Genomic DNA, 27,723 nt, shown 5'->3' with positions numbered 1-27,723 from the left:
CACCTGTGTTTTAAAGCCTGATGCTCTCAGAGCCTCCAGGAAAACGCGGCGGCGGCGGGGGTTGCAGGGGAGCCGGACCCCCCGGACCCCCCCACCCCGCCGTGCCCGGGGCTGTAGGGACCTGGGAGTAGCTATTTCAGAACAATCATTTGCAACCTGTTCTTTCTTCTGTGTTCTCGCCTAACCTGGAAGCCTCAGCATCCGTCCGTCCGTCTGTCCGTCTGCCTTCCGTCCTCCTCCACCCGCAGAGCCTGGCGAGCGGCAAGCAGCGGGTCTCCGCTCAGCCGTCCTGCGGCCAGGCTCGCCCGGGCCAGGGGGCGCTTAACGAGGGGGGCCGGGGGGCCTTAGCCAGGGGGGTGGGGGGGGCCTTAGCCAGGGGTTCGTGGGGAGTCTTAGCCACAGGGGCCGGGGGCGCTTAGCCAGGGGAGGCCTTAGCCAGGAGCCCAGGGGAGCCTTAGCGAGGGGGTTTGGGGGGGACTTAGCCAGGGAGACGGGGGTGGGGGGGGTGGGGAGGGGTGGGGACTTAGCCAGGGAGGGGGGAGACAAAGAGCATAAACCAGCGCCTCACCCATGCGGGGCCATCGACACTCCTCTGCTGGCTCCTTCTTTTCGAGCAGGAGTTTTTTTTGGTTTTTTGTGTTTTGTCTTTCTCTCCCTGGTCTCTCTGCCTGGGGTAGTGGAGAGGGATCCCCCACCATCGGGCTCTGAGAGATTCACAGGGATGTCGCCTGAGCCACAACCTTCATGACAACCTCGCCTTCCTGCCTCTTCCTGTTTTCTGCCTCCTGCCCCTATTCCGTGGCTCCTACCACAGCTGGTGGGTAAGTGCGTGGTGGGTGGATCGCTGGGCGGGAGCCCTGGCTCTAGTCCTGTGATCCTGGGCCTCTTGACTCCCTGAAGCCATCTCCTCCTCTGTAAGAGGCTGGTCCCCCACCCACCCACCCCAATGGTGTTGTGAACATTAAACGAGACACTGCATGGAAGAGCCTAATAAAAAGTACTACAGGGTTGGATAAACCTCATTTACCTTGTCATTAATAGTTCTTGGTGACTGGTTCTCAGTGAAATGGTGATACTGGAGGATAGCAGCACGTCTGCAGTACGTGTAGTAGAAGTTTAGTTAATTCCGGATGATGAGCACCATTTCCAGTCAGGCCCCCAAACCGTGCTGACTATGATGAACTGACATTTGGAAAACACATCAGGACCTCCTCAGGTTTGGGGGTTGCTGTCTGAAGAAGGCCAGGTTAGTATTTTGCTGCCCTGAGGAAGAAGTGAAGGTTAGTCCATGGATAGAACCCTACTCCAGTCCAGCTGTCCCCTGCTGCCTGCCTCCACCTCGTCCAAATGGAGGCCTTTTCCTGAGGAGTGAGCTAAAAAGTCCCTGGAGACACCACTTCATGCAGTAGGGGACAGTGTGAGGGGTCTTAAGTAGCACCCATTAAATTGCCTTAAGGACAGTGTTTGAAATAGTTCTTCATTCAGTGGGATACGAGATGTATTTTGCCACGAGGCTCTTCCCGATGACCCAATTTTATCTCCCCACTTTGGCCAATGTGAAAATGCTCCACTTTCAGATTTTAACTCTCTCTAAAAATTTACATGCTCACCAAGGAAGTGAAAATAATGACCACAATCTGCACAGAGGAGTTTTCTGACCACTGGAGAATTGCCTTAGATGTACACAAGTGTGTCTCCCCAGGTGGACTTTGCCCCACCTCCTCTTCCAGGAACCTGGCCCACTCTGGCCACCCATTGGTTGCAGAGGTGTGGGAACAGGGTAAAGGTGCCACTGAGTGGCACAGACCAGTGCCCACATCCTGAACCGAGGGGCCACTGCAAATACTAACACTGCACTCCCAGCACAAAGACAAGTTCCGTTCCTTTGTGCCGCCCAGAGCCCTTGCCAGCTCTTAGGTCACGTTGCCCGGAACCATGTGCTTCTGCAATGAAAGGCCCCATTGTGATGGCTGGTCAACAAGGCAAAGCAAAGTTTGCCCCCTGCATCAAAACCTGGACTGTCCCTGGCTTTTTACGTGCTGAGAAGCATGTGCTTAGTATTGTAATGCAGTAAATGGGGAGGGGCAGTTCCTAAGCAAAGAAAAATAGATACTTATCTGCTCAGTGTCTTGAATTGGAGGCTTTTGAAGTGACCTGAGAAATGGGCTTATGGCTCTCATTGCTTCCTTCCTTCCTCCTCCTCCTCTCTGGCGTTGGTCCTCCTCTCCAAAACTTCCTTTCACTGTGACCCCAGGTTTCTGTTGGGAATTTTCACTCTGCTGCATGAATAAACAAGCAAAACAGACTGTTATAAGTGCACAGAAAACATGGACAAAACTACTTGGAGAAGTGTCTGACACAGAAACTCAGTTGGGTGTGAAGTGGTTCCTGCACATAAACAACATAGTGAAGTGAACATCTATTGAAAATACAACATCATGAAGAGCTGTTTAACAACTGAAACACGTTGTCTCTCAGACATGGGCATCCGCGCGCAAAACCAAGATATTTGCCCTTGTTGGGTGCACCGGCGAGCCTGTCTGGTCTCTTGCCTTGTCTATACAATGATGCATTTGCTTCAGACGATCCCTTCAGGCTCCGAGATATGAGCTCCAATTCCAGTTCTACTATCTGCCTCTTCCTGGTTCTGAGATTCCACAGCATCCTTCTAGGAGTCTGATGCAGTAGAGGATGGCAGGAAGGAATGAAAGCCTCTTCATTAATGCCAAAATTGAGGTAAGGGGCCAACATCATTCCAGGCACTAAACATGGAAAATGTTGAAATGATGAGGACAGTGAGAGCAACTGACTCTACTTACTCCTTTGACACACAGGAGCCTTGATTTGAAGTTCCTCAGGCTCCTTCTTTTCTCCTGGGAGCTCATTTATTTCAAAACAACTTTCCTTTTTTTTTAAGATTTTATTTTTATTTATTCATAGACACAGAGAGAGAGGCAGAGACACAGGCAGAGGGAGAAGCAGGCTCCATTCAGGGAGCCCGATGTGGGACTCGATCCCGGGTCTCCAGGATCACACCCCAGGCTGCAAGCAGTGCCAAACCACTGCACCACTGGGGCTGCCCTCAAAACAACTTTTATCTGAAGTTAAGAAAAGTGGCCCAGCTTAGAGTCGGCCAAACAAAGGCAGGCCCTTTCCCCATCTCAGTTTCTTTGCTGGTAAATGGGAGGTGCAGGTTGAGCTAATTTCTAAAGCCCATCTAAGAGCTAGTATTCAGATTCCAGGAATTCTAGGAAATGTACACTCATGCCAGCATCCTAAAACAAGTGAAAAACCAGAAAAATAACTGAACCAATGATTTTCAGACATTGGACCACCGGCAGTGCCTGACACTGATTCCTGGGAAAATGGAAACAACTGAAGCAAATCCTGTGACTGCCCCCAGCTGACCAACTTCAGAGAATTTCCAGGCCACAGTGTAGAGCCTAGCAGTAGTCCTGAGTAGAGAGTTGGATCTGGGATCCCAGGGAGACCAATGAAGCTAGAATTTACAGAACAGAATACTGGAGAGGAGAGAACTGTACACAGAGAACACCAAGGAGTTCTATAGAGCATCCTCTCCAAGTCTTCAGCTGAGTACTGGTCAGCACATGGCATGTGAGGGAACTCTATGAGGCCAGGGAAAGAACCACTCACAAGGATTAGAGGGAACAACTCCCTAGAGCTCACCTAAGACAGGAAAAGTCCCTATCCCCACCAGCCAAAGTTGACAACTTTGTAATTCATGGGGGCATTGAGTAGAGTACTCAGAAGAGCAAGCCTTGAAAGGACCAAACTATTTCCAAGTAACTTAACTGTGGCCCAGAACACCCAATATTTTATTTTATTTTTAATTTAATTTAATGTTATTTTATTTATTTATGATAGGCACACAGTGAGAGAGAGAGAGAGAGAGAGAGAGAGGCGGAGACATAGGCAGAGGGAGAAGCAGGCTCCATGCACTGGGAGCCCGACATGGGATTCGATCCTGGGTCTCCAGGATCGCGCCCTGGGCCAAAGGCAGGCGCTAAACTGCTGCGCCACCCAGGGATCCCCCCAATATTTTAAAGATAAAAGAATATCCAGCACTCAATAGAGTGAAATTCAAGCAAGAGAAACATGAATAAAATTGTATCAGGGCACAAGATAATCAAATTGCTCAACCAATGGAAAAGAGAGAATCTTAAAAGTAGTCAGAGGGAAAAAAAAGTTATGTTATGGACAGAGGAACACAGGTAAGGATGAAAGCAGAGTTCTTGTCAGAGATAAAGTAAGTTGCAAGACAAAGGGACAATAATCTTTGAAGTGCCGAAAGAAAAAAATTGTCAACCTAGAATTCTATACCTAGCAAAAGTATCTCTTTAAAAAAAATGAATGTGAAAAGAAGACGTTTTTAGACACAAAAAACCTGAAAGAATTGATCACCAGCAAACCTGTACTGAAAGAAGTGTTAAAGAAAATCCTTCATGCAGAAGGAAAATGATATCAGATAAACAATACCTCTATACTAAAGGATGGAGAACTCTGGAAATGGAACTTCATTTAGTTTAAACATGTAACAAGCTTTTAGGTGGGACTCTTTCTGTTGCCCTGGACCCGGGTACGAGGACCCAAGAGTGAGAAAAGAGAATTACTCAATATTCAAGACAATATCCACAGAAGCCAGAGAACCAAGGATTCCTAAGAGGAGATAGATGGAGCCCTGTTACCACCAACCACCATCTTCTATGTAAAAAGATGGGGAAAGAGAAAGAAGTCAACCTAAGAGTCATTGGAGTACAGTGGTATGAGGAGAGGCAATTCCTCCCCTTCCTGTCAGGATGAGAAATAGATAAATATTTTCTCTCCAGTAAAGGGTTTCTGAGAAAATCAGTAATAAAGATTCAGGGTGAAAGTAGTTCTCCAGTTGGACAGTTGAGTAAGAAGAGGATTTGCTGATTTACCAGTACATCATTCGGAGCAGAGGAGGGTCTTGGAGAAAGAAGGGAAGGCACAAAGAAGGGTTGCAAGGAGAAACTTGACCAGGTCCAGTTTGTCAAGGGTAGGGAATGAGTTCTCTGTGGTTTATGTGCATGTTACTTAGGAAGTAGCTGGATTTGTTCCATTCACATCCTAAGACAGGTCTGTCCTATTCCCCAGGGATCTGGAGCTCAAAGAGTGTATAGGTATACCTTCAGTGATGGGAGCTGAAGAGCATGGAAGGCTTCAGACTGGATTTACCATATCCCTGCCCTGCACGTCTCTCTGAAGAACTCACATGTACCTCCCATATGGAGCCAGTGTTGGGGTGTCCACTTTCCAGATGGCATCAACAGTCAGTCTAGGTCTGCCAGTGAAGCAGCCATCACTACTAGGCATCTATTTGTATAATACCCTTGCCCTCTCCCTGTCCTAACTCTCAGTCCAACACACTAGAGGAACCCAACCTGGAAGGAGAAAGTAGGAGCAGGAAGTGGCTGAAAATTAGACCTTCAGTCCATCAAGGTCCAGCTTACACAGGGGAGGTGAGGTGAGAATATGAAACAGAACCGAGTTTGGAAATTCTACTGAGGTTTAATATCTGAAAACAACTGAAAAATTGTGGATCTGCCTAAGAGATCTACTACCATTGGAGGAAGTAGATTTAGTATAGTACATTTGGGAAGAGTGTTTAAGAAAAATAAAAAGCTTTAATGTCTTAAGAACAAAACCCAAACAAAAACTGTCTTCCCCTTAAAGGCACAATTATATTTGTGAAGACTTTTCATCTTAGTGCTCGGTTCCCAGCAGTGTGTGAGGTGCTAATGAGGCCAGAAAGAGGCTCATGAGACCATCCGTCCTCTCTATCCTGCTCCTGGGAAACTCCCAGCATCCTGGTCCTTGGACTGGTGCCTTTTCTCAGCAGCTGGCTGTTCTGTAGTGCATGGCCTATCTGCCTGGAAGGAAAACAGGAGTGACCTGGTCCAGCAAGGAAAGGCCTCATATGCTATGCTATGTGTCCCTTTTCAGCAGAAGGGTGGTTTTTGAGTCCAAGCTCTGCTTTGGGACCATCCCTAGGCTCTGACAGCTGCTGTCCAGGTCAGTCCCATGGGAGAGCCACTGGTAATGCCTCTGCTGAGGATAGGGTGGGGTATCTGACTTTCCTGGGAAGAGCCCTTCACACCAAATCAGTAGCAGCTGAGCTCCACCCCAGCTGAAGCCTTAACACTGGCTATTTTATCTCCTTTTTACCCCACAAGTAATACATATTCTTAGTTGAATAAATAGTAGGTGAAGACAAGAAGTAGAGGAACAGAAAGGGGTGGACCTCACAGAAGGCTGGAGAAGCTGCTCTTGTCCTTTTCTTCCTCCTATTTACCTGTTTCATCTACTCCTTTTTCTAGTGTCCTCTTATCTCTTCTCTTTCACCCTTTAACTTTTTCATCCTTTGCCTCTTCCATCATTTCAACTCTGGATTATTCTCCCCATGCTCAAATCCTGTTCTGTCTTAAGGCTTTGAACCTTCTCTCCATTGCTCTGCCTGCCTTCATGCTAGCTTCCTAGCTGCCATGCGATGATACCATGGCTGCAGTGGCCTCAGCTTCACACCCTCTCAGATTTCTCCACCTACTATGGAGAAGACTGTCTTTCCTAGTGGTCCCACAATTCCCTAGCGACTCTCTCACTGGATTGATTTACATCACATGCTCATCTCTGAACCAATGTCTGTGGCTGGAGTATATGATGTTTTGATTGGCTATATCTGGGGCACTTCCCAAGCCCTGGAGCTGGGAATGAAGCCTTACCCAGCCCACAGGAGCTAAAAGCTGGGGAGAGGTGGAACCTTACATGAAAATCGGTCTCTGTTCTGGGAATGGTGGGAATATCTTGGAAATATCTATCTCAGGAAAATTGTGGAATGCTCCTTGCATAGAGCAGAAGAAAGTATGACAAAATGGATTATGGGAAGATTTTGCTTTTGAGTATAGGAAGTGCCAGAGTCATATTGGAGGTGTGAGTAAATAAATACTATTAAATGGACACAAATCTGAAGGGCATACATTAATACATAGTTTATTTAATACTACAGTTTTTTCTTCAAAGAAAAATCCCTTATGTGTCTTCTAAACAAAAGAGGATTCTAAATGAAGGATAATCTCATCTTCTTTTTCAATCAGATTTACAGTGTTAAAAATAATTTCACTATTAAGGAGAACTTTTTTAGTGCCAGGTCCTGCCCTACCTAGGCTCTTTACATGTTATTTTTAATCTTACTAGGACTCTGCAAAGTAACGTAATCATCCCATTTGAGGGGCCTACAGAGGGTCAATAATTTTCCCAGAGCAACACACCTAGTAGCTCCCATTACATAATTAAAGACTAGATTGTATACGTCAGAGTATCCTTCTCCACTAAGAAAATATCCAATTCCCTAAATTTGTGTTTGGTTGAATTTCAGAGGGATTTTAGTGCTCAAAGTGCTTCTGCAGCTTCAGAAGCCACAGCTTCAGTTGCTTTTGAACATCTCAAAGGCCACAGGGACAGAAATAGCACTAAATGGACAAGGGATTTAAAAGAAGAATCTCAAATTTCAGATATTGTATAGACCAAAAGATGCACGACTTGGGTCTTTTCAGATGGATTAAAGGCTGCCACACCTGGGTATTCCAAAAGAACTCTTTCCTTTTGGTGTGCCTGGACTGGTGAGGTGTGTATGGGCTTCGTAAGAGCATTTTGATGCCATCTCTTGGGCAGGCCAAGGGCTTGGGAACTGAAATGCCCAAGAAGGAAGCACCCAGTGGAGCACTTTATAGTCTGTTCTCTTTGTACCTTCACTGATTTCTGTGGGCTGGTTTTCTTTTAATTTTTTGCATCACATCTCTAATGTTATTTAGCTTCCCGAAACTCTCAGTCACAAGATTTCAGGTTGGCAGTGATAGTGTCTGTTACCATTGTATCTGCTACCAGAGTCCCCTTTCTGTTACAGAAATTCAGAGCAGGAAAGTTGATGCTTTCCTGACAGGTGAGTCACCGAGAAAACGTTGGAGTCCTCAAAAGGGGATGGTTCCACTCCAAGCTGGCGAATTCCATGGGCAAACAAAGCTCTGTTTGTAACCCTGTCAGATAAGAGTAATCTGGGGTATGTTTTCTGTTTGGTACAGGAAATAAGAGGTGGGCGATTCCACTTGGCGGAATTTGGCAGTCTTCTCTTTAGTCGGCATCTCTTCTTTTGTTACTCATATTTTAAAAGAAAGAAAAGAGGTCTTTTAGAAGACCATGAAACCCGTATTTTGAATGGGGTAAGGTAAGAAAGGAAGTGTGGGATGTGTCCAGAGGACAGACCCCTCATCGGTTTGGCTGGAGTGGAGAGGATGTGGCGGTCAGGAGGAGGTCAGGGCCAGTTCAGGGAGGCCACTGAAGGTTCAGCTGAGGAGGTCAGGCTTTATTTTCAAAGCAGTGGGAGCTACTGAGGGCTTTTTGTGAGGTGGACCAGAACTGTGTTTTAGGGAGGACAATTTATTAACAATATGTGCAACAGAATGGGATAGAGAGAGAGTGGAGGCAGGGTCTGGGAGAGGTCCACTAGAGTCTGCCGGGCTAAAGCAGGAAGGCGGGCATTAGCATCTGGAGAGTGTTGGAAGAGATGTGGAAGAGATGGCATGGGGGCAGGGGAAAGCTGCTGCAGAGACAGAAGTCACGGAATCAGAGGGCATATGGAAGGCAAAGGCGGTGCCAAGATTTCCACACAGGGTGAGGTGGAGGACGGCAGTGCTATGTGCAAATGTGGGGAGAACACGGAGGAAGCAACATGTTTAAAAGAAGAGACCATGAGACCCCTTTTGGACATGTTGAGTTTGGGGTGTCATGGGATATGTAAGTGGGATTGTTTAGAAGGCAGCCAGATATGTGCACTTACAACTCAGAGCCTCAAACTATTAGCCAAGTTTTTTATTTTATTTTTTTTAAGATTTATTTACTTGAGGGGGGCAGAGGGAGAAGGAGAGAATCTGAAGTAGACTCCTCGCTGAGCATGGAGACTGATGTGGGGCTCAATCTCATGCCCTGAGATCAAAATCTGAGCCGAAATCAAGAGTTGGGAACTTAACCCACTGAGCCACCCAGGCACCCCATTCAACTATTAGCATTTATTTTTATTTTTTTAAAAAAGATTTTATTTATTTATTCATGAAAGACAGAGAGAGAGAGAGAGGCAGAGAGAGAAGCAGACTCCAGGCAGGGAGCCCTATGTGGGACTCGATCCCAGAACTCCAGGATCACAACCTGGACCAAAGGCAGGTGCCCAACCACTGAGCCACCCAGGCATTTCTTTTCTTTTTCTTTTTTTCTTTTTTAAGACTTTATTTATTTACTCATGAGATGGAGAGAAAGAGAGAGAGGCAGAGACACAGGCAGAGAGAGAAGCACTATTAGCTTTTAGACCATGTCACCTGCATTGAGGGGCTGGTTGGAGCCATAACACTGGATGAGAATATGAGAGGTTTCTAAGGGAGAAATCAATCTCACCTGGGGGAGCCAGGCAGGTCCTTGAAGAGTACTGATTTAGGGAATGGGAGGAAAGGATTAGAGAAATAGTCCAACCAGAAAACAACAAGGGTCCGGGAAGCTAAGGGAAGAGTTCTAAGAAGGAATTGGTCAGCAATATTCAATTTGGTAAAGGGACAGAGAAGGTTGAGGATGGAAGCTGCTGATCTCTGAGTGAATGCATATAGGTCAGTGGTGAGGGTCAAAACCAAATTACAAAACATTGAAAAGTAAGTGGCTATAATTAATGCCACTGAATTGTATATTTATTTTTTTAATAAAGATTTTATTTATTTGATAGAGAAAGAGAGAGAGCACAAGTAAGGAGGGCAGCAAACAGAGGGAGAGTAAGAAACAGGCTCCCCCGTGAGCAGGGACTCCCATGTGGGGCTCAATCCCAGGACCTTCGGAGCATGACCTGAGCAAAGGCAGTCACTGAACTGACTGAGCCAGCCGGGCACCCCCGAATTGTACATTTAAAAATGACTAAAATGGCAAACTTTATGTCATCTTTTACCGTAAAAAGTGGGAGAAAAATGTAAACACTGAAAAAACCCTCCCTTCCCATAAGTGACCTGTGGTGATCTCTGGAAACGGTCCTCTATTCACATGACCCAGAAAATCCTACAAAATCATGCAAATCAAGAGGTTCAAATCTTCGTGCTCACTTTAAGAACACACGTGAAGCTGCCCAGGCCATGAAGAGTATGTACGTCCAAAAAGCCACCAAGTATCTGAAGGACATTACTTTGCAAAAGCACTGCGTGCCATCCCATCACCACTATGGTAGAGTTGGTAGGGGTGCGCAGGCCAAACACGGGCTGGACAGGGGTCGGTGGCCTAACAAGTGTGCTGTATCTTTACTGCACGTGCCTAAAACTGCAGGGAGTAATGCTGAACCTAAGGGTCTAGATATAGATTCTCTGATCATCGAGTACATCCAGGTGAGCAAAGCCCCCAAGATGCGGCCTAGAACTTAAGAGGGCCCGTGTTCAGATGAACCCGCCCATGAGCTCTCCCTGCCACGCTGAGATGATCTCTACTGGAAAAGAGCAGACTGTTCCTAAAGCAGAAGACGAGGTTGCAGAAGAAGAAGACGACATCCCAGAAGAAAATAAACAAAAAACTTATGCCCAGGAGTGAATTCTGCATAAGATAAATGCAAATAAAAGTTTTTTTTAAAAAAGGCATATTATGCGCTACACTTCTCTGTATGCTTAAAATAAACTTTTAAAAAGTAAGCAGGGTGGGGGGGAACAGTGGTAGTTCTGAAATAGAGGTAACAAATACAGATTACTCCTTAGAGTGACTGGAAGCTGAGCGCAGGAACAAAAGGAAGGACGGCACAGCTTGAAAGGGTCAACGGGAGAGAATTTATTTTTCTTTTGATGAGGCAACTGGACCATGTTTCTAGATTGAGTGTAAGACTCCAGAGGCAGGGGGAGAATGAAGATGCGGGGTGTCTAGTGGGCAGAATGGTGGCACCTAAAAAGATACGTCCACATCCAAAACCTGGGAACTGCAGATGCAACGTTATTTGGAAAGAGGATCTTTCTAGATGTAGTTAAAGCCTCCTGAGATAAAATCATCTGCATTACCCAATGGGCTGGAAATCCAAGGACAAGTGCCTTTACCCGAGACAGAAGAGAAGAGGCAGAAAAACTAGGAGGAGGCAGAGATGGGAAGATGCAGCCACAAGCCAGGGATGCCTGGTGTCACCCGAAGCTGCAAGGGGCAAGGAAGGAATCTTCCCCAAACGCTGGAGGGAGCACGGCTCCGCCAACACCTTGATTCCTGATTTCAGACGTCTGCCCTCCAAAGCTATGAAAGAAAACATTTCTATTGGTTTAAGCCACCGTGTTTGTGGGCATTTGTTCTAGTGGCCTAGGAAACTCATGTGGCTGCAGGTTGGGGGGTAATTGGCCACAGTCTGAGGTCCCAAAACAGACCCAGGGCTGTATCTTGAGCATCTAGTGCTGTGGGCCCAGCCCAGGGCCGACTCGAGGGGCTGGGTTTTTAGTTTAGGAATCTTGGCCTCAAAGAAACAGAAATTTCAGGATTTCGCTCCCAGAAATAATTTCCCTTTGCCTTCATTTTTTCAACTCTTTCCCACTCAATTTGAGAAAATCTGCAAAGATGTCAATACTGAGGTCTTTCAATGTTTCTCTTTTACTTTATCCCTTTTAACATAATGCTGGTGGAGCCAGTGGGAGCCCCAATCGACTCGGGGAAAACCTTCCCTGGGAGCTGGCACCTTGTGCTCATCCACGCAGGCCAGGTGTCACGGATGTCTGTGACCCGAGAGGGGCAGCAGGTGGCAAAGGGAAAAGCTGGGGGGCTGGGGGTGGGGCGGCCTGGAGTTGGGCCTGCCCCTCCCAACTGTGATACGGGGTAGTTGCTGACACGACCACCCCAAGCCTTCTGAATTCCGGTGACCACGGGCCTCCCCGCGGAGGGGGGGGGGGGTCTCCTCCCAGGGACGGAGATTGGGCCTCCGGGCCATCCTAGGGATGGGGTGAGGGCCAGGATCCCCCAGGCCAGGGCCGCCCTACTATTTTGAGGCCCGCAGGAGGTAGGGCGGGCTTGACATGCAGCCTCCCCCCCCACCCACCCCCCGCCCCCCCCGCAGCTTTCCTGCTCCCTGGTGCGGGCCAGGGGCCAGGTTTTCCTTGGGAGTTCTTTTCTTTTCTCTTTTTTTCTCTTCTTTTCTTTTTTCTTTCTTTTCTTTTCTTCTTTCTTTCTTTCTTTCTTTCTTTCTTCTTTTTCTTTCTTTCTCTTTCTTTCTTCTTTCATTCATTCATTCATTCATTCACTGATTCATGAGAGACACAGAGATTGAGAGAGAGAGAGAGAGAGCGAGGCAGACACACAGGCCGAGGGAGAAGCAGGCTCGGCGGGGAGCCCGACGCGGGGCTCGATCCCGGGACCCCGGGGTCACGCCCAGGCCGAAGGCGGGCTCAGCCCCTGGGCCCCCCGGGCCGCCCTCCCGGGGAGCTTTCAGAAGTGTGGGGAGAGGACTTAGTGGGGAGCCGGGAGGGACGGCGGGGTAGGGGGCCCCGGGGTGGGGGCGAGCATCGCGGAGCCCGGGCCGGCGGACCCCCAGCCCCCCAGACCCCCAGACCCCCAGCCCGCGGCTTCTCCCTCGCGGGGCCCCCCTGTCCTTCCCCTCACGGTGCCGCCCCCGCGGGGCTCCGTCCTCCGGGTCGGGGTGACCGCCCCGCCCCCGCCCTCGGGTCCCTGCGGCCCCCCCCCGCTCCCTCCACGCGGGGCCTTCGTCTCCCTCACGTCGCGCGTGGCCGGGTCGTGGCTCGCCCGCCCTCCCCCTCCCCTTCCCCCTCCCCCCGCGTCCCCCGGAGGCCCCGCGCCCGCGCCCCTCGGTGCCTTCTCCTCCCCGCGGGGCTCCCGGGGCCGCCCCCGCCCCCCGCGCCCGCTGGAGGCCCTGGGGGGGGCGCTCGTTCCCTGCTTCGTGCAACTGGTTCAGGAAAGGAGCAGCAGGCCTCGAAGTAGCCCCGCGGAGAGTGGGGGGGCCGCGGGGTCCCGGGGGGCGGGTGTGCGCCGGGAGCCCCCACCCCGTGGGCGGCCCCTCCAGTGGGCGCCCCTCCCCCCGCGCCCCTGCGCTCGCCCGCAGCCCTGCACCCTGACCTGCACCCGGGGGGAGGGGGGAGCCTTTGGTGGGGGGGGGCGGGCCCCACGGGCGCCCAAGAGCCTCGCCCGCCTTGGAGCTCGTAAGGGAGCCGGACTCTGCGACTTAGCCCGCGGCCCCTCTGCTGCCACATGGAGCTTCTTTCCATCACTGCCAGACCAACCAGAGTAATTGCAAAATGTTCCAAAGCGCGCTTCAGCTCTGGCTGAGGCCTCTGAATGTGTGCCCCAAGGGCTCCAGGGCGGGTCTCCAGCGGGCTGGCCTGCGACTTGCTGTCCTCACGGGCGTGGCAGTTGCTAGATCAGGGGACAGGGACCGCTTGGTTTCAATGACGGAGCACAGCGTGGTGTCAGCGGGCAGCGACAGCCACGGGACGAGGCGCAACCAGCCTGACCCGGAGACATCCTGTCCTAGCCTCAAGCAGGCTCCCCCCGCAGGGGTTCTCCAGGCGAGGGGTGGCAATGGGACAAGGCGAGCCCCCTGGGACACCAGCTATGTTGAAGTGGATCTAGCGGGGCCTGGACATCCAGCTGCCCTAAAAGTGCCCCAAACACTGTTTGCTGCCAAGTGGAACTCAGCATCCAGAGGGACCGTCCTGGGCCTGACCCACGGGCTTAGTTTCCCAAGCACCCAAAGGATCGCATGGGTGTCCCTAGGCCGAGCGCGGGAGCCAGGTTCCAGAGCATTATGTTGTCGGCGGATGTCCCTTCCCCTCCTGCCCAAGGAGAATTTAATAGAAAGAAAAGACTGTTCAGCCGGAGTAGATGCATCTAAGAAGCAGACCTTTCTTAAACCCCACTAATGTACACCCTCAATCCGCAACTGGATTCAATTACCGCGTGGAAAGAAAGGCATTTTCTCATAAAGCTGCTCTGTTTCCATGCCTGGCTGCGAGCTGGGTCAGTCGTGACAAAGACAAGCCTGTGCGTTGTTTTCGGTTGTTTTTCTTTTCGAGCTCTTGCGCTGGTACTGCCAGGCCCCGAGCCGTTTGGATCAGTTCTGCGGGGGCCAGTTTACTTGTCTTGGCTCTCGGCCCCTTTGTCCAGTGTTGATGACAGAAGAGCAAGCCAGTGTCCTGCGTGACCGGTGGAACTGCTGAGCGACACAGCATGACTCAGTGGTCGCTCTGCGCCTGCGTGCCTCTGGGGAACAGCATTTGTGAGGGAGATCAACATCCTGTAGGAGGAGAGCGGGAGAGATCACCCAGCACGTATCAGTCTGGGTGCGTCTGTTCTCAAATATTAATAATTATACCTGACAGATAAAGTGCTTACTAGGTGCTCTGTGCTACCTTGTGTCTGCAGAGCTTTGCCAGGAACTCGCTTACTCCTCCCAACAATCCCCCGAAGCAGGTACTGTCATCATCCCCATTTTCAGGTGGAGACACTGAGGCACAGAGAGATGATGTTATTTGCCCCAGCTCGCACAATTGGTAAGTAGCTCAGGGCCGAGGCTCTTGTTTGCTGCATATGTACTGCATATTGCAGAAATGTTATGACCGTGAGTAGCATCGGTTTATTTATTTATTTTTTTAATTTTTAAAATTTATTTATGATAGTCACACAGAGAGAGAGAGAGAGAGAGAGAGAGAGAGAGGCAGAGACACAGGCAGAGGGAGAAGCAGGCTCCATGCACCGGGAGCCCGACGTGGGATCCGATCCCGGGTCTCCAGGATCGCGCCCTGGGCCAAAGGCAAGCGCCAAACCGCTGCGCCACCCAGGGATCCCCAGTAGCATCGGTTTAACCACTAGACACATTCATTGTTCATTATTCTTAACTCCTTCTCACGGTATTCCTAACTCATTAGCAAGACGTATTTGTTATCGTTAGGTATGTACTTTAGATAACAAGGCTGGGAGACTCGTTTGGGCCAGGCTGCCTTGGGCAGACCAGAAGTGATTAATAAGGAAAGCCAGTGGGCCTTCAGAAAAGCCATTGCACACAAGGAAACTAGGAACCGGCTCGCTCCGTCGTCTGATCAGCGGCCCAGGCTCCCGGCACGGGCTTGGCTCTCTGATAGGAAAATCCGGGGCCTCCAGTCTGGAATAAACACAGGTAGGGCCATCAGCTTAATTCATTGTGAAAGTTGCCAATTTGTTGCCTTTCACAGCCCAATTCACCCTTCATTGCTGGCTCTGCAGTAATGGACCTGGACCCTATTAGCAGTTCTCCTCCACCAGCTACTACATTGTTAGGTTTTGTCAGTAGAGGGTCCCAGAGGGACGTTGTGAAGGGCTGGGGCGTCTCCTTCTGGTTCCAGTGGGCCTGCCTTGGCAGGCTCCTGTAGTGTGCACAGCTCTTTCTGCAGTGACAGGTGGCCAGGGGCAGCTTCCCTGGGCACCTCCCTGTGAATGATTTCAGCTGGAACCCCCCAAAGGTAGGGTATCTCCCCTTGGATGGTTTCCCTGGCACCCCATTAGATGGGTTTGTAGTGATGTCTGGGGCAAGGTGTCTTCACTCAATGGATGGCTGTCTCAGTCCTCCAGACAGCAGGTCTCTGGAAAGTCCCACAGTGCAGCCCCTTAGGAGCTTCCCCACCATCCAGAGAGCCATGGCCGTCCCCTCTCCCATAAGGTCTAGATCTTTGTCCTGGGAGGAGGTGGCCTCTTCCACACTAGGTCACTGATTCTCCTTTCAACTGTATCTCAGCCGTAAGGGTGATAGCTGTTCTCTGTGTCTGTTATTACTGTTTTCTTTAGAGCTCTCTTTACTTCTTACCAGCCAACCTCTTGTTACTCCAGTGCCCTATTAATAATGCTTTATATAGTTAATTTTCCTTGTAGGAATTACTGTGTGGTTTCTGTCTTCTATGTAGACCCGAATATACTTACCATTTTTTTTCAGTCTGCTGTTTTAAATAAAGATGTGTCTTTTCTATGGAAAAACATGTAAAAAATCACAGGAGCAATGAAAACAACATTAAAAACACTCTTGCCATAAATGTATGAGTAAAAAACAAATTTGCTAGTAAGTCAGAAAATTCTTTCTTTTGTTTTTAATTCTTAGCTCTCTAGCTGCTTATCATACCCCTCGTGCATAATTGGGTCTGTGACCTGTTTATCAGTTTGACACAAGTTTGCATAAGCAGTTGGATGCGATCCCAATATCCACAAGGAGCCACCGTCCACGCAGGCTTGCATTTATCATCAGTCATGGCAAGATCATATTCCATTTTTTTTTTTTTTCAGATGCTGAAGTTTGCGTGGCTAGTTCCTAACCGGTGGCTACTTGGGTTGGTTCCTGCTTTTCCATATTACAAACTACATCTTCAAATACCTTTGTTGAAGCTGTGTCAACCAACCTAACTTTTTTTCTTGTCACCTCCTTCATCTTCTCTCAATAGCTGGGCTCACACACTTCCCCACTGGTAGACCAGAGATTACAGGGAAAGGAATGAGAAATATTGGGAGAACGTCTGCCCAAGAAGGATGATGGAGGTTTTTACTGAAGTAGAGGCTTCTGGAAGCAACAGGTTGTACTCTGGAAGTGCCTCTTGCCTGGAATAGAGCTGGTCTCCCAGGCAGGACACAATAATTGGTTGGATGGGGGTGGACGGGACTGGGAAGAAAGTCATTCCCGAGCCCAAGACTATCTTTTCCTGAGTCTCTCATATTGTAACTGGTGACTAATGCATTAGTCATACCGAGCACGTGGAAACTGCACAATATATACTAGAAAAACATTTTAGTTCTCAAGAATAGCCTCAAAATCAGACAATGCTTGAAGTAATTGAGAGTGGGAAGCACATTGTGATTACTGCTCTCTGACATTTTAAACCACCAATAACTCAATTGTTTCCTGAATTCCCAGGGAGTCAAGGAACACCAAAAACCCTCTTTGTCACTCAACTAAGTAAATGTTAAACTCTTGCTTAAATCTTTTTTTTTTTTTTTTCACAAAAAAGTGTTCCTGGTATGATGCCCAGAAAGAAGCTTGAGCATAGCACCCTTCATATTGTTCATTTTTTTCATTCATGTATCATATTTATCTAAAAATTGATTTATTCCACATTCATTCCTTTTTTTATTTATTTATTTTTATTTATTTTTTTAAAATGTTTTTATTTTTTTTAATTTTTTAAAATTTATTTATGATAGTTACAGAGAGAGAGAGAGGCAGAGACACAGGCAGAGGGAGAAGCAGGCTCCATGCACCGGGAGCCCGACGTGGGATTCGATCCCGGGTCTCTAGGATCGCGCCCTGGGCCAAAGGCAGGCGCCAAACCACTGCGCCACCCAGGGATCCCTCCTTTTTTTTTTTTTTTTTTTTTTTAAACTTTTATTTATTTATGATAGGCACACAGTGAGAGAGAGAGAGAGAGAGAGAGGCAGAGACACAGGCAGAGGGAGAAGCAGGCTCCATGCACTGGGAGCCCGACATGGGATTCGATCCCGGATATCCAGGATCGCGCCCTGGGCCAAAGGCAGGCGCCAAACCGCTGCGCCACCCAGGGATCCCCCCTCCTTTTTTTTAAAAAAAAAGATTTTATTTATTCATTCATGAGAGACACACAGAGAGAGAGAGAGAGAGAGAGAGAGGCAGAGACACAGGCAGAGAGAGAAGCAGGCTCCATGCAGGGAGCCTGACGTGGGACTCGATCCTGGGACCCCAGGATCATGTCCTGGGCCGAAGGTAGGTGCTCAACCACTGAGCCACCCAGGGATCCCTCCACATTCATTCTTAAAAGCAGTTTTGTGGCACATGCAATTCTCGGGTCTTTTCTCTTATCACTTTGAAGATACTTTCCTACCGTTTTCTGGTTTCCGTTTCTGGTAATACCCTTATAGGTCTCTCCCGACAACCTAACTGTTTCTTTGTAGGTGACCTGCCTTTTTTCTGCTTGTTGCCTTTAAGATATTCTTTTTGAGTTTAGCGGTCTGCAGTTTTACTATGCTGTGGCTGAGTACAAGTTTAGTTTTTTTTGTTTTTTTTTTCTTTTTAATCCGGCATGGTCTGTATTGTGCTCCTCTATCTGTGGATTCATATCACTCATCAGCTCTGGACATTCTCATTCATTATCTCTTTGAATTATGTCTTTCACCTATTCTCCTTGGTCTTCTCTGGGACTCTTATGATCAGCATATTAGAATTTCCGATTCCATCCTCGTGTCTTCACCCCTCTCTCATATCTTCCCGTCTCTCTGTGCTGTATTCTGGGTAATTTCTTCAGACACGCTAGTTCACTGGTTCTCTTTTCAACTGTGTCTTGCATACTGGTTTTACTCTGGCCCTTGAGTTGTTAATTTCAACAATCATATTTTTATTAAAAATTTTTAAAAAATTATTTTAATTATTTATTCATGAGACACACAGAGAGAAGCAGAGACGCAGGCAGAAGGAGAAGCAGGCTCCCTGCAGGGAGCCCGAGGTGGGACTCAATCCCAGGACCCCGGGATCACACCCTGAGCTGAAGGCAGATGCTCAACCCCTGAGCCCCCCAGGTACCCCTAAAAATGTTTTACTTGGCTCTTTTTCAAATCTGCCTGGTCATATTTTATATATTGTATTTAAAAATTTGCATTTGATAATTCCAGTACCACAGTCCTGGAAGTATAGATTTGTTCTTTCTGCTGCCTCTTACATATCGTGGCTTATTTTCTTGCTGTTTGGTAATGTTTGATTCTGAACTCATTTGGCTTGACCTGTGGGAGTGCTGAGGAGTGCCTGAATTAGTTATTTACTCCAAAAGAGATTGTCGTTCACTTCCTCCAGGACCCAGACGACTGATTTAGCCCCTTCGAGGATTAGAGTTGAAAGCAGGACTTGAGTTTGGCTTCTGCACCTTGCAAGGGCCCAGGGCTTCTGTTTGGTTTGGTCCTGTACTTACCGCCTCTGCTCAGATTTCAGCTCGCTGCTCATTTCTTTGAACCCTGGAGGGTTCCTTTGCTCTCTGCAAACCCAGTAGTACACACTGAAAACGACGTTTTGTTTAGGAGCTAATAGAATCGTAGCAGGAGGGCCTTCAGAAGATCGACTCTGCTGTGATCCTGGGAATGGTATCGTGTGTTCCTAATATTCAGGTCATATGGACACAGCAACAAGATATACACATCAGCCTGCACATCAACATTTAAGATAAAATAAAGAGGGGCACCTGGGTGGCTCAGTTGGTTAAGCATCTGCCTTCTGCTCAGGTCATGACCCCACGGTCTTGGTCTTGGGATGGAGCCCCTCATCGGGCTCCCTGCTCAGCGGGGAGTCTGCTTCTCTCTCTCCTTCCCACTGGTGTTCTCTCTTGCTGTCTCTGTGTCTCTCTATGCCTCTCTCTCTCTCAAATAAACAAAATCTTAAAAAAAATAGTTATGAGAGAAAGTTTCAAAGCTCTCTCTGTTACTCTTCATATACATGGATGTGTGTGTATACATATCTCACATATATATAATAAAAAAAGTTAGAGATGAGTGAAGAACTGATACCCAAAGTAGGTATAAGATTTCCTGGGGCACCTGGGTAGCTCAGCAGTTGAGCGTCTGCCTTTGGCTCAGGTCGTGATCCCAGGATCCTGGGATCGAGTCCCGCATAGGGCTCCCCACAGGGAGCCTGCTTCTCCCTCTGCTTATATGTCTCCGCCTCTCTCTCTGTGACTCTCATGAATAAATAAATAAAATCTTTAAAAAAAGAGAAAGATTTCTTTTAGGGGACTGAAGGTGGTATTCAGGGTGGAGTAAACAGCATTAACAGAGGCACCAAGAGGGAATAAGTAAGGCCTTATCTTTGAGTCTCTGTTTATAAACCAGGCCTTGCCTCACTGTTATTTTATTCCTCTGGTTTCATAATTATAAGACTTAGCTAGTAATTTTTCATATGAATATCCCTTTTAAAAGTCCCCTGTAATTTCCTTATTTACAAGATGAGTGCTCATTAGAGTCCTCCAGGTCTTATCAGGTGGCTTTCTTACGTGGACGAGGAAAGAACGAACCATGTCATTTACTCTCCTTGATGCTTTTGTAGTTAAGGGCCCTGAAATCAAACAATACCTCAGAGACACGCACCTATTTCCTACTTCTGTGTGCAATGTTAATGTTTCTTCCTTACAATATCCACTTACTGAGGGGTTTTGAGGGTACTGGTTTCTGGTTTTTAATACTAAAATTCCCTCTGACAGGTATATGCCTTCCCCTTGGAATGGCAAGTCCCTTTGGCTCGGCCCCCCTCTGGATCTATGGTGCCACGCTAAGCTTTGTCATTCTCTCTAGTCTTCAAAACAAGAAGATCCAAAACAGGACCTACTTCTGGGTTGGAAATTAGTTGTAGAAAATCTGGGCTCTGAACAAAAACCACATTTGAAAGAGTATGTCTTTTCTTTTATTGGCTTTTGCTCTAAAAAGCAAAGGCTGAAAAACAGCTGTTAGCTGTTTATACAGTATTTTTGATTTAAGTGTTAGACAATAGCCGTTTTCTTCTCCACTTAGAATGACACATTTTTTTCTCGGGCCATTTAAGTCCTCTCTCCGTGTGGCCGCGAGTATTGGTATGCACCTCCTCCCTCTCCCTAGGTTTCTGGAGGAGATTAAGGATTCTTTCTTCTTTCTTTCTTTCTTTCTTTCTTTCTTTCTTTCTTTCTTTCTTTCTTTTTTTCTTTCTTTCTTTCTTCTTTTCTTTCTTCTTATTCTTTCTTTCTTTCTTTCTTCTTTCTTTCTTTCTTTCTTTCTTTCTTTCTTTCTTTTCTTTCTTCTTATTCTTTCTTTCTTTCTTTCTTTCTTTCTTTCTTTCTTTCTTTCTTTCTTCTTTCTTTCTTTCTTTCTTTTCTTCTTCTTCTTTCTTTCTTTCTTTCTTCTTTCTTTCTTTCTCAGTTTCTTTTTTTTTTTCATCTTGAAATCAGACTTTAATTTCTCAGAATAGATGGCTGAGTTTTGTACCAGGTCAGAGCTCTGCAGGTTACCTTTTGGGCCAGTTTGACACAAGTGCTCATACAGGACACTCTGGAGGGGTTTCTATAGGCACAAGTGTCTATAGGTTTGTGGCTAGATCACGTGAACCCAATTAGATATGCACTGAGTTACTGTCATTTATCCTTTTTTTTTTTTAAAGATTTTATTTATTCTTTCATGAGAGAGAGAGAGAGAGAGAGGCAGAGACACAGGCAGAGGGAGAAGCAGGCTTCATCCAGGGAGCCTGACGTGGGACTCGATCCTGGGTCTCCAGGATCACACCCTGAGCCAAAGGCAGACGCTCAACTGCTGAGCCACCCAGGTGTCCCTGTCATTTATTCTTGAGCCCTGAACACTGATGGTTGGTTTCCTCTATTTGGAATTCAGACAATAATTCTTGTCAGTGCCTACTTCCTCAGACATGCTCTAAGGACACCGTCCTTCATCACCACCCTTATGGCGCAGAGCAGAGCAAAATCAGCAGGACTCATGGAAGCCTTGTAGATGAGTAGAGAACACTACCTAACCTGCAAAAGGACCCAGTCAAAACATTTTCTTGCATCCGCATCTCATCTGTTACCATAGCAATTATGTAAGACGATGGTAGCAACACCAAGTTACGTGTTTATTTCAGGTTTTCCTGGGATTTTATTTGCTCACAACTTGCTTCCTTATAATCAATTTAGCTTTGTTCAGTCATCAACTTGTATTGATTGAGATATGGGGGAATAGTCCAGACTATGACTTTTAGCAAGGGCGACATCTTGTACCTCACTAGGAATAGATAATTGCTGGGTATGTCTTCCTGAGATATCAAGACTTCGGAGCCTGCCTAAAGAACATTGAGCCTCTGCATTTATCAATTTATCACACCATGAGCCAGTCTACCTCTAACCAGTTCTTAGAGCTTGGGGATTCTCACAAGGTGACATCTGAGAAGCATTAAGAGCTTGTTGAAATAAAGATGCAGCTGCATGAAAAATAATTTTTGTGTCCTTCACTAGAACCCTAGGTATTTGCAAATGTACAGTGATAGTGCCACTTCCAACCCCCTAAAACACCCTAGAGGTATTCCTCAATCTTAGTTTTTGGTCATACACAAAAAAACATTTTTGCTCTTATTTATTAAGGAATAATACATTGTCATTCTTAAATTAAAATAAATTTATTTATTTTTATTTTAATTCCAGTATAATTAACATGTAGTGTTATATTAGTTTCAAGTGTACAGTATGGTGATTCAACAATTCTATACATTACTCAGTGCTCATCATGATAAGTGTGTCTTAATCCCTTTCACCTATTTCCCCCATCGTCCCACCCACTTCCATTCTGGTAACCACCATTTTGTTCTCTGTATTAAAGAGTCAGTTTTTTGTTTGTCTTTTTGTTTGTTTGCTTTGTTTCTTAAATTCCACGTGCGTGAAATCATATGGTATTTGTCTTTCTCTGACTGATTTATTTCACTTAGCATTATACCCTCTAGATCCATCCATGTTGTTGCAAATGGCAAGATTTCATTCTGTTTTTATGGCTGAATAGTATTGACATCTTTATTCATCTATCACTGGACACTTGCCCAGCTGACACTTGCTTCTGTAATTAGGCTATTGTAAATAATGCTGCAATAAACATAGGGGTGCATGTATCTTCTTGAATTACTGTTCTCACAGTCTTTGGGTAAATACCCGGTGGTGGAATTACTGGATCATATAGTAATTCTATTTTTAATTTTTTTGAGGAACCTCCATACCATTTTCCACAGTGGCTGCACCAGTCTGCATTCCCACCAGCAGAGTACCAGGGTTCCTTTTTCTCCACATCCTCACCAACACTCGCTGTTTCTTGTGTTTTTGATTTTAGCCATTCTGACAGGTGTCAGCTGCTATCTCATGGTGGTTTTGACTTGTATTTTCCTGATGATGAGTGGTGTTGAGCATCTTTTCATGTGTCTGTTGACCATCTGGATGTCTTCTTAGGAGAAATGTCTGTTCCTGTCTTCTGCTCATTTTTAATTGGATGATTTGCTTTTATGGTGTTGAGTTGTATAACTTCTTTATGTATTTTGGATACTAGCCCTTTATCAGATCTATTGTTTGCAAATATCTTCTATTCAGTACGTTGTCTTTTCATTTTGTTGATTGTTTCCTTTGCTGCACAGAAGCTTTTTATTCTGATGCAGTTCCCAACAGTTTAATTTTGCTTTTATTTCCCCTGCTACGAGGAGACATATCTAGAAAAACGTTGAGTTTTCAACAAAAATGGCTCCTGTCGGAGAAATTACTACATGTGCTCTCTCCTACGATTTTTATTGTTTCAGGTCTCACATTTAGGTCTTTAATTCATTTCGATATAATTTTTGTGTATGGTGTTAGAAAGTGGTCCAGTTTCATTCTTTTGCATGTAGCTGTCCACATTTTTTTCTTTTAGAGTAATTGGTCCAAATTAGATGACTAGAGAAACAGTTCCCTGGTGTGCAACTTAAAACACTAGGTTTGTATGACATAATTTCAAAAACAGGTTTTGTGGTAAAATAATCTCTCCCTTAGGGAGATATAAATTTTGGTCTATGAAAGACTCTGAGAAATCCTACAGTGAAAAAACTTTGTGAAACTCTATTTTTCACAGGACATCTCTTAACCTCTCTCAGAACATTCATTGGGAAAATATGGTCCTGAAGTCTGTCTTGAAATTCATGCTGTCAACATCCTCACATTCTGCTTGGCAGCCCAGGACTAGGAACCACTGGGGATCCTATCACCCTATCCTATTGCTGCCAGCTGTCCACTTTCCTTACCAACTCCCTCTGCTGATGGGTCAGAGCTCAAATCAGGAGCCAATGCCCAATGATGAGGCCAGTCAGACTCCCCCTGACTTACTCAGAGCCTTGACCTAGGAGGGAAGAAGTCCTGATGGTTGAAAAAGGACCGGCCACTTCTCCATGGTTGTCTTCGCCTGCCTTCCTGCCCACGGGGGCACTGTTTCTCTCTTGTGGTGCCTCTGCCTGCATTATTAATTATGGTGTGGCTCATCCGCCACCCCACGCTAGATGGTGGACCAGTGTGAGTGGGCGGAGCCATAACTGGTGTGAAAGAGAAGGATGTAGAACCACAGTTACTCTGATAGAAAGGGGCAGGCCTTCCCAGAATATAGGGGTAAGGATATTTATCCTCAATGGTGTTCAGTCCGGCTGACCCCAAGTCTCAGCTGAAAAAGGGAGTAGCAGCCACAAAGAAATGCGTGTGACTTTGCAAATGGATAAATGTAGACAGGGGCTTGGGCCACTGCACCACACCACCTGGGTGCCAGCTTCCTGAATGTGGAAACATCCATCTCGCTCCAGAGATCAGAAACCTTTGTAAAATAGCGTGCCAAGGTCCTGCCCACGCTCCCTCTGGGCATCTGGGTGCAGCGTAGGGGGAGCAGAGGGACAAGGAGGAGGAGGAGGAGGAGGAGAGAACTGGCATGCTCTGGCAAGTCATTCTCTTGAGCAGAGGCCAGTGAGACTTTTCAGGGGAGGGTGATTTCCATTTGCCAATGAAATCCATCTGTAGATGTGTCGCTTTTGCTACGCATGCCACAGATTGCACGCAGTGTTGGGTCACAGGTTTATTTGGTCACATTCATGGCCGTATCCACTGTACAGTGAAACCCTTGGCGAAGAGGAAATAAAAAGTCAGAAATGGGTTGCGTAACAATCATCGGTTTCATAGCTGAGTAACTTATGCATAGCGATGCGATGCGATGCTTTCAGCTATTTTGTTACCAATCTACCCCCAGGAACAAGATGAGGCTGATAAAATGTTTATGGGCTAGTAAATTTTTTCTACTAATTTGCAAGGCTATAATAAAACCCATGAACTTGATGGCCTGCAGGAAACATGACAAGAACTGGGAATGTACAGTGATTTGGAGCTAGAAGGCCTCTTAAGGCCCTACAGGAAATAACTCCAGGAAAGGAGATGAATCACTATTTTAAACAGAGAAGAATGATGCTAAGTTTGTACTCAACCAGTTATAGCCTGAGAAAAGATGCCCCAGAAGGAAATGGTGGACATAACCTGTTTTCAGTTGCTTTAAAGAATAAGATTAATTCAAGTATATAAGAACAATATTCAAATGAAAACAGCTACTGAAGCACAGCGTGTCCAGCGGGTAATGCCCACGGCTATTCCGTCCGGGATCCACAGTCACGCTGTGCCCTCTGGTGGCAGATGGATTATAATAGGAATTCAGAAGATGCTCTGGCCTCTGTTAGTTACTCATCAGATTTGTTTTGGGGGAAGTTCATTCAAGGGAAAAGATGGTCATTGCTGGGGCACCTCACAGCATGTACATTTGAGGGGGTCACTCGTACAGAAGAGGAGCAGGAGTTGAAAGGAATCATGACGTTTTTGTAGATGAGACACCCACCACAGAAAGCATTTCTGACATTTTAATTATCTGCTTAATGTTAAAACACACTCACTTAAAACATTTGATAGTTATCCCCATCTATAAATAACGGTAGAGATTACATACATTATTCTACGTTTCCGATCAATAGAATATGGCAAAACTGATGAGATGTGTGTGATTATGTGTGATTACGTGGTTATGCGACTTAAGATTTCAACATCAAATTTGCTGGGGTCTCTTTCTCTCTGGCTTTGAGGATGCAAGTATTCGGTTGTGGACCCCCCCCCTTCCCTTGTAAGGAACTGTGGGTGGCGTCTAGGAGCTAAGGGCAGCTTCTGACCAATAGCCAGTAAAATGTTGAAGCCCTCAGTTCTACAACTGCAGGAAACTGACCTCTGCCAGTAACTGCCCCAGTGGGGTCTTGAATGGGACTGCAGCCTTCTAAGACCTGGAGCAGAGGACTCACTACCCTGATGCCTGGACTCCTGACCCACAGAAATCGTGAAATATCAAATGTGTGTTGTCCAAAGCCACTAAGTTGGTGGAAATATTGTTACTTAGCAAAAGATCGCTAGTACAGTTATCTTTTAGAATTTATATAGTTTTATGTGCATGTCTTTGATCCATTTCAACTTAATTTTTTTATAGATAGATCATCTTTCTCTCTCCCCCTCCCTCTGTTTTTTTTTTTCCATATGACCGTCCAATTATGCAAGCACCAATTGTTGAACATATTATCCTTTTCCCATTGAAATGCTTTGGGATTTTTGTCAAAAGATGATTGACTCTATGAATATAAATCTGTTTCTGACAGTATAAAGTATAAAGGAGCCTCGGTGTCCATCGAAAGATGAATGGATAAAGAAGCTGTGGTCTATGTATACAATGGAATATTCCTCAGCCATTAGAAATGACAAATACCCACCATTTGCTTCAACGTGGATGGAACTGGAGGATATTATGCTGAGTGAAGCAAGTCAATCGGAGAAGGACAAACGTATGTTCTCATTCATTTGGGGAATATAAATAATAGTGAAAGGGAATATAAGGGAAGAGAGAAGAAATGTGTGGGAAATATCAGAAAGGAAAACAGAACATAAAGACTCCTAACTCTGGGAAACGAACTAGGGGTGGTGGAAGGGGAGGAGGACGGGGAGTGGGGTGAATGGGTGATGGGCACTGAGGGGGGCACTTGACGGGATGAGCACTGGGTGTTATTCTGTAAGTTGGCAAATTGAACACCAATAAAAAATAAATTTATTATAATAAATAAATAAATAAATAAACAAATAAATAAAAAGGCTGTAGGCCATGAGGCTGTTATCTGAACAGCCTTCAAAAAAATAACACTCTGTTTTTAAGAGCAGTTTTAGGTTTACAAAAAAATGAGCAGAAAATGTAGTTTTCTACATTCTGCTCACCCCTTCTCACTTCCCCTATTATTAATGCCTATAAAAAAATCTTATTACCTACATGTACAGTCTAAAAAACAGATATAAACCAAAAGAAGATAAAGATTATCCATAATTCTCTTATTCAGATGGAACTATTAAAAATATTTCAACGTATGGCACCTGGGTGGCTCAGTCGATTAAATGGTCCAACTCTTGGTTTTGGCTCAGGTTGTGATCTTAGGGTCGTGAGATCAAGCCCCGTGTGGAGGTCCATGCTCAGCACAGTCAGCTTGAGATTCTCTCTCCCTCTCTCTCTGCCCCTCCCCTCCATGTGCATGCATGCTCTCTCTAAAAATAAATAAATCTCAAAATAAAGTATAAAAAAAAAATCTGTTTTTGGGCTTTCTGCCCAGCTGCTCTGTTTGTTTACCTTTATGCCAACATGCACTGTCTTAATTACTGTAGCTTTATAATAAATCTTGAAATCAGAGAATATAAGTCTGTTTGTTTGTTTGTTTGTTTGTTTGTTTTTTCCAAAGATTTTTGGCTTTTGTTTTTGTTTTTTTTTCCCAAAGATTTTTGGCTTTTCTGGTGCTTCATGTTTCCATACAAATTTCAGGATGCAGCTTCATTGTGAGGCAAAACCACCCCACTTTTGTGCCCTGTTGCCCCAGGCTTCTACCTTTAGCTTCCTCACCCATGAGACACCTGTCCTCTGTGTCTCAATTTCTGGGAACACATATCAAACTAAAAGGTTTTCTGGAAGCTCCTCTTACTAGACTTGGGAGAGGGGCCATCACTCCTCATAGACCTCACCAAGGAAATCTTCCTACAAGCCCACCGTGGGGCTCCAGGTGGAAAGTCACTGCTCTGTTTTGTGTCTTGTGTCTTCAGTGTATCATATTCTCGGCCATCTGTG

General features: G+C 46.2%; 2 long non-coding RNA genes across 3 annotated transcripts in view; one reads left to right on the top strand and one right to left on the bottom strand.

Annotated features, from left to right (window-relative positions):
- Window positions 1-2,958, bottom strand: part of LOC112658673 (uncharacterized) — a 41,528-nt gene extending 38,570 nt beyond the window's left edge. The window contains exons 1-3 of one of the 2 annotated variants that reach the window (XR_007401360.1): window positions 2,820-2,958; window positions 1,611-2,676; window positions 1,028-1,263 (exon numbers count right to left, since the gene is read on the bottom strand). This is a non-coding gene — a long non-coding RNA (uncharacterized LOC112658673). Of the gene's footprint in view, window positions 1-1,027; window positions 1,264-1,610; window positions 2,677-2,819 lie in introns of those variants that run through there. The other variant, XR_004804447.2, reaches the window with a different exon arrangement.
- A 10,896-nt stretch (window positions 2,959-13,854) lies between these two features.
- On the top strand, window positions 13,855-27,289 carry LOC125752276 (uncharacterized). The gene is made up of 3 exons (XR_007401361.1): window positions 13,855-14,573; window positions 26,225-26,407; window positions 27,033-27,289. It is a non-coding gene; the product is annotated as an uncharacterized LOC125752276 (long non-coding RNA).
- The last annotated feature ends 434 nt before the right edge of the window (window positions 27,290-27,723 follow it).

This window comes from Canis lupus, chromosome 12 (genome assembly GCF_003254725.2).
Source record: "Canis lupus dingo isolate Sandy chromosome 12, ASM325472v2, whole genome shotgun sequence".
Lineage (NCBI taxonomy): Eukaryota > Metazoa > Chordata > Mammalia > Carnivora > Canidae > Canis > Canis lupus.
Note: the sequence above shows the minus strand (reverse complement) of the source record. Positions and strands in the feature narration are given on the sequence as shown.